Source organism: Salvelinus sp. IW2-2015, linkage group LG2, assembly GCF_002910315.2.
Source record: "Salvelinus sp. IW2-2015 linkage group LG2, ASM291031v2, whole genome shotgun sequence".
Classification (NCBI taxonomy): Eukaryota; Metazoa; Chordata; class Actinopteri; order Salmoniformes; family Salmonidae; genus Salvelinus; species Salvelinus sp. IW2-2015.
In genome coordinates, this window is record NC_036839.1 from 42,466,360 (window position 1) to 42,473,323 (window position 6,964).

Below are 6,964 nucleotides of genomic sequence, written 5' to 3' on the forward strand. Positions count from 1 at the left end.
ATTTAAAAGAATTATGGGAAGTAGCCCATAAACTGATCATAACCACAAAGTACAATGTAGCGCAATGTACAATCTGGAATAGTGATTAGTCCATTTCAATGTAGCCAGTGTAGTGTCTGTTTTCGATATGACTATGAGCGTCGCTAAGAATATGTTCAACGTTAATATTGCCACATGCAATGTGTCATTATTCTATGTAGTCATTACGATATCCAACTTACTGTTTGCTAACTCGAGTGCGTCTCACTTGATTAGTGTATTGTATAGTCTGCGGTTGTGTGTGTGTCTATTTACATGCTTGCGTGTGTTTACGATGTGTTCCCACCAGAGGGTGGCTCTCAGAGTCCCGTCGATCGGCATTCAGAGTGTGGATGTGGACACAGCAGGGGGGGGGCAGATTGGTGATGTTGACACAGCGAGAGGAGGGGCAGAGTGGTGGATGTGGAACAAGCAGGGGGAGGGGCAGATGGTGATGGGGACACAGCATACAGTGGTTGGGAGTTGCGTGCACTCGTGACGTGGTCCGTATCCTCCGTCGTGACACATCTCGATGATCCAACATCAACGCACGGCTCTGCGTCCTGAGCGCAGCCGCTTCGTGATGTGGGATACTACAGCACGGGGTGCGCCAGTGCATGTCGCTGACCCTCTGCTGTTGTCAAGTGACATCAGACCCCCTGGCAGGGGGAGCGGTGAGCCGCCTACTGGGGCGCGCTCCCCCCCCCCCCCGCCCCCCGGGGCACGGCCTGCTGCTGGGTTTCCCAACACCAACCTCTCCGTGCCCTCACCCCTGCTCTAGTTCCAACATCCAACACTCTGCTCCTCCCCCCTGCTGCTTTGTCCACAGTCACCACTCTGGCATTACCTTCCCCCCTTCTGTGAATCCACAATCACCAGTTGCTTCCTCCCCCATGCGTAAGCAGTCTGGTCCAGCATATGGCATACCACTGCTAATGCTGCGACCACATCAGCGTGGCCCCGCCGCATCAGTATGCGTGTCCACACAGTTCAACACAGCGTTCGTGCCCCGTGTCTCCGCGCTCCCCATGTCGTGATCGGTTCACGGGCACATCACACCAGCACCTCTATTGTGTAGCCCTCCCGCGTGCTTGCTAGGGGGCCAGAAGTCCCACTGAGTGTGTTCTCACACTCACCACGCTTTGCCACAGTAGCCTCCTCCCGTTCGTATGTTGTTCCACATCAGGCACACAGACGCTCGGGGCACGCCTTAGCCAGCCTGGCCGGAGTGTCCACTGGTGCTGTGGACACAGCAGCCCCCCGGGGAGGAGCGATGGTGATGTGGACACAGCGAGGGAGGAGCAGCAGTGGTGTGTGGACACAGCAGGGGAGGAGCAGGGAGTGGTATGTGGACACGCAGGGGGAGCCAGTGGGAGGCCAGCAGGGAGGCATGAAGTGGTGATGTGGACACAGCATGAGGGAAGGAGCAGAGTAGCGTGATAGTGGACACAGCAGGGGAGCAGGGGGATTGGAAAGAGGGTAGGAGCAGAGTTGGTGATGTGACACGCGGGGGAGGAAGCAAGAGTGGATGACTGTGGACACAGCAGGGAGGAGCAGAGTGAGGAAGAACATCTTGGCATGCACCTGTAGGATATGTCATTCCTTCAGTGAAAGGCCCCACACACCTAGGGTAACGTTGGTCCCTTCGGTCCACACTATGTTCTTTAACTACTACGTATATGAGCTGAGGAGTGTTCCATTTTTCTCTACTTCTTCTCACTCAATCCATTCTTTTGTGGGGGCTTGCAGTTAGTGAAAAAAAGCTCACATTCAGGAGAAAGAGTAAGAGAATTTTGTTCTGGATTCAACTGACAAAAGAGCGCTAAACTAGTAACATGTAATCTACGATGCTAACTTCTAGTACAACGAAGTAATTTTCTGGAAACAGCAACTGACTCTGCTGCTACCATGCTCTGAGGGTTGGATCGACCGGGGGTCATGCTGTCATCGTGTTAATATACACCGTCCTAACACATCATGTGATCTCCGGGGCCTTGCTGCCGCAGCGCGATACTCTTTACCAGTTGATTTAATGGACATTCAGCACTACAGCTTCGCTCTGAAAACACATGTTGGATGTCGGAGACATCATGGATCCGGTCAGAGCAGTGTGGCTACCCATGTATATATAGCCCCCCCCCCCCCCCCCCCCCCCCCCCCCCCCCCCCCCCCCCCCCCCCCCTCCCCCCCCCCCCCCCCCCCCCCCCCAAAAAATCCATGTAATATTTGCTCAACCCAAAACATGTAATATTCCTCAACCCAAAACATGATTAAATATCTACCCAAAAACATGTAATATCTCAACCCAAAACATCGTAATATCTCAACCCAAAGACATGTAATATCTCGAACGACAAAAAACTGTAATATCTCACACAAAAACATGTTAATATTCTCAACCAAAACATGTAATTCTCAACCAAAACACTGTAATATCTCAACCCAAACATGTAATATCTCAACACAAAACATGTAACTATCTCAACCCAAAACATGTAATATTCTCCAACCAAAACATGTCAATATCTCAACAGCAAAAACATGTAATATCTCAACCCAAACAACATGTAATTATCTCAACCGAAAACATGTAATATCTCAACCCAAACATGTAATATCTCAACCCAAAAACATGTTAATATCTCAACCCAAAAAACATGTAATATCTCAACCCAAAACATGTAATATATCAACACAAAAACACTGTAATATCTCACACCCACAAAATGCTGTAATATTCTCCAACCAAAACAGTGTAATATCTCAACACAAAAACACTGTAATATACTCAACCTAAAAACAATTGTATATCTCAAGCCCAAAAACAGGTGTAATATCTCAACCACAAAAAACATGTATATTCTCAACCCAAAACATGTAATATTCTCAACACAAAAACATGCTATATCTTCACACACAAAAAAAATTGTATATTCAACACAAAGAAAACACCCTGGAGACAGGAGAAATCTGACTTCCCATGACTAAAGGCTTGCTACATTCTTCGCCGAAGGCTTATCCCTTTTTTATGCCCTTTCCTCTGTCCTCACTCATATTCATGAAATGTCTGAGAGCATCAGGGGGCCCGTGATTGTGTGTGTGTGTGTCGTGTGTGTGTGTGTGTGCTGTGTTGTGTGTTGTGTGTGCTGGTGTGTGTGTGTGTGTGTGATGTGTGGTGTGTGTGTGGAATGTGGTGTGTTGTGTGTGTGTGCGTGCGTGGCCGTGCTCGCATGTGCGTGCTTTGCGTGCGTTGCGTGCTTGCCGGTGCGTTATTCGAAAGAGAGAAAAAACCTATAACCATTCCACATAGCAACTGAATACTATAGGCAGCCTGCGGTTGGTGATTTTCATGTCTATTATGGCCTGTGTCTACAAACAACATTATGTTTAAAAATAAATCACAGAACATTTGGCGGTGAGGAACAGATGGCGTAGAATATTCCACATGTCCCGCCGATGACTCTTCCAGTCAACACTAATGTTAGAATGTGTTTTCCATAAAACATCTTTCGGTAATTTATAAAAACTGAAAGCGACTTTGGATTTCGCAAAGCTCTTCTATTTGAAATAGCTCACGGGATATATGCTTCTCCCCACTATTCAACGCCCACTTTACAACGGCGCTGATATCAGTTACTTGATGATAGGGTTGCCAAATTCTAGCTAAATTCCAAAATATTCCGGTCTTCCAGAAATCCTGGTTGAAGTGTCTGCAATTACCAAAGGGAAATAAGCAGGAAATCTGGGAATCCTCCAAATCGAGATTCTGGAAAAACCACAGAATTTGTGAAAGTAACTGGAGTTCTTTGCCTGTATGTTTTTTGCGTCTGTAACATTTAGTGACTATACTGCCTGTATGACTTTGCTCGTAAGACTTGCTGTAGGACTTGACTCTAAGACTTGCTCTATACTGCTGTAGGAATGCTCTAGAACTGCTCTATACGTGGCTTGTAGACTGCTTACTATAACTGCTGTTAGACTTGTTCTAGACTGCTCTACGAACTGCTGTGAGACTGCTCTAGACTGCTCCTAGACTGCTCTATACTGCTGTAGATGCTTCTAGAGCTGCCTGTAGACTGCTATAATACTGCCACTGCTGTAGACTGCTCTAGACTGCTCTATACTGCTGTAGACTGCTCTATACTGCTGTAGACTGCTCTATACTGCTGTAGACTGCTCTAGACTGCTCTAGACTGCTATAGACTGCTCTAGACTGCTATAGACTGGTGTAGCAGGATTGAACTTCAACTGTATCCAAAATAATGACATTGAAATGTAGTTTGAAAGTGTCATAGTTGCTCACCTGTTAAGGCCATGAGGATCACACTAAGGCAGGTGAAACGCCTGAAGGTTTTTTAAATCCAGCCCTGCCTGAAACTACCTTTCAGGTGTGCAGATAGTATGTCTAGAGTCTTACTGAGTATCATCAACATCTACCATCTATTTTCTTTGTCAGTAAAGAGTTCAGGCCTCAAGCTGGCATCATTGTTACCGCAATTACTATTACCTCAATTACCTTGACATCGGTGCCCCCGCACATTGACTCTGTACAGGTACGCCCTGTATATAGCCCCGCTATTGTTATTTACTGCTGCTCTTAATTATTTGTTATTCTTATCTCTTACTTTTAAATTATTTATATTTTTTTTAGGTATTTTCTTAAAACTGCATTGTTGGTTAAGGGCTTGTAAGTAAGCATTGCACTGTAAGGTCTACACCTTGTAACATCTGCTTCCAGCTCACACTCTCAAACATGTAGATCCTCTGAACGCAGCTCACTTTCCAGCCCACTTTCCAGCTCACACTCTCAAACACGTATATCCCCTGAACGCAGCTCACTTTCCAGCCCACTTTCCAGCTCACACTCTCAAACACGTAGATCCCCTGAATGCAGCTCACTCTCCAGATCTCAATCACCTGAATTCTGATCACCTGCTTACACACCTGTATGTCATTTACACACAGTATTTAGTTCAGTTCTTTGCACCCCATCATTGTTAGGTATTGTTTGTTTTGATACACATTCTATTCGGAGCTCTGTTTATTTCCCATATTAGTCCTCCTGTGTATCATAGTTTTGGCCCTCCTCACTAACGACGCCTTTTTGCGTATTCCCTGCCTGTACTTTTGCCTATCGAATTTCCTGTCTCCCGGACTACGTTACTAGCATTTTCCCTGCTTGTACTGTTGCTTTTTTGGATCCCCTGTGTATGACCTTCTGCCTGCCCCTGGATCCAGCCACCTGCCTCCTCCTGTGGTCCTCTACAATAAACACCTGCTGGGCCCTACGCTTGAAACCAGCTCTCTGCCTCCCATCGTATTCATTACACACCTGTTGTATTCGGCGCATGTGACAAATAAAATTTGATTTGATTAAAGGGAAATTCCACCCAAAAACTATATTTGAAGAAAAAACGCACATATGCAAGGCAAAACGCAGCATCATTATGCAAAATGCATCATCCTGGGATGTTTTCTGTATTTTGAAAGTTAAATATCTTGAAAACTTGATTGCTAACAAGCAAAACTTTTGGGGAATTATGTCAACAATGGACTAATGAAACAAATACTAAAAGATAGTTTTCGGGTGGAGACTAAGTTGTACTCTAGCAATAGAGTTCAAGACTGGCTGGTGCCAGAACCAGAAAAATACATTACAGTCATTGTCAGCCATTGCTATTCCATGCAATAGTGGCAGTTAAAAAACACTCCGCTTACACCCTCAATAATCATCAAAAGGTTACTAGGATACTTCCGGAGGAGATAAAAGTCACTCAAATGGATACAGGCTTTGTTGCTTATGTCTTTGTAATGGATGACAGATCAGGGAGAGACAAAGTTCGCTGAAGTTCTGCTTTGATTGAAATGTGTAAATTGTGACGTGAGTTAAACTTGGGCTACATTTGATATGACCTTAATAGGCCCAACAACTATCTGCAGTAGTTGTTGGGCCTACGGAGGTTGTGTCTATACACACATACACACACACACACACACACACACACACAAACAGCTTCCAATATAATAGTTTTCTAAAGCCGTAAATTGACGACCCAGTTCCACACCCTTGCCTCATGTCCATATTGTCTTGTTTCAAGCATCGTATTACCGTTCTCTATTACCTAAATATATTGGACTGTAGCATCGTATTACTGTTCTCTATTACCTAAATATATTGGACTGTAGCATCGTAGAATCGTATTACCGTTCTTCTATTACCTAAATAATATTGGACTGTAGCATCGTATTACTGTTCTCTATATACCTAATATATTGGACTGTAGCATCGTATTACCGTTCTCTATTACCTAAATATATTGGACTGTAGACATCGTATTACTCGTTCTCCTATTACCTAAATATATTGGACTGTTAGCATCGTATTACCGTTCTCTATTACCTAAATATTTGGACTGTAGCATCGTATTACTGTTCTCTATTACCTAAATATATTGGACTGTAGCATCGTATTACCGTTCTCTATTACCTAAATATATTGGACTGTAGCATCGTATTACCGTTCTCTATTACCTAAATATTGGACTGTTGCATCGTATTACCGTTCTCTATTACCTAAATATATTGGACTGTAGCATCGTATTACCGTTCTCTATTACCTAAATATATTGGACTGTTAGCATCGTATTACCGTTCTCTATTCCTAATATATGGACTGTAGCACTCGTTTTACGTTCTCTATTACCTAAATATATTGGACTGTAGCATCGTATTACCGTTCTTTTACCTAAATATATTGGACTGTAGCATCGTATTACCGTTCTCTATTACCTAAATATAATGGACTGTAGCATCGATTACCGTTCTCTCATTACCTAAATATATTGGACTGATAAGCATCGTATCATTACCGTTCTCTATTACCTAATATATTGGACTGCTGTAGCATCGTATTACGTTCTCTTTACCTTAAATATAGTATCTCTCT

The 6,964-nt window shown here is 44.1% G+C and overlaps 1 protein-coding gene across 1 annotated transcript in view; it reads left to right on the forward strand.

The window, feature by feature from the left end:
* The window catches only part of LOC111972583 (uncharacterized), a 15,176-nt gene that overhangs the window by 1,194 nt on the left and 7,018 nt on the right, over positions 1 to 6,964 (forward strand). The gene's annotated exons all lie outside the window — the stretch shown is intronic.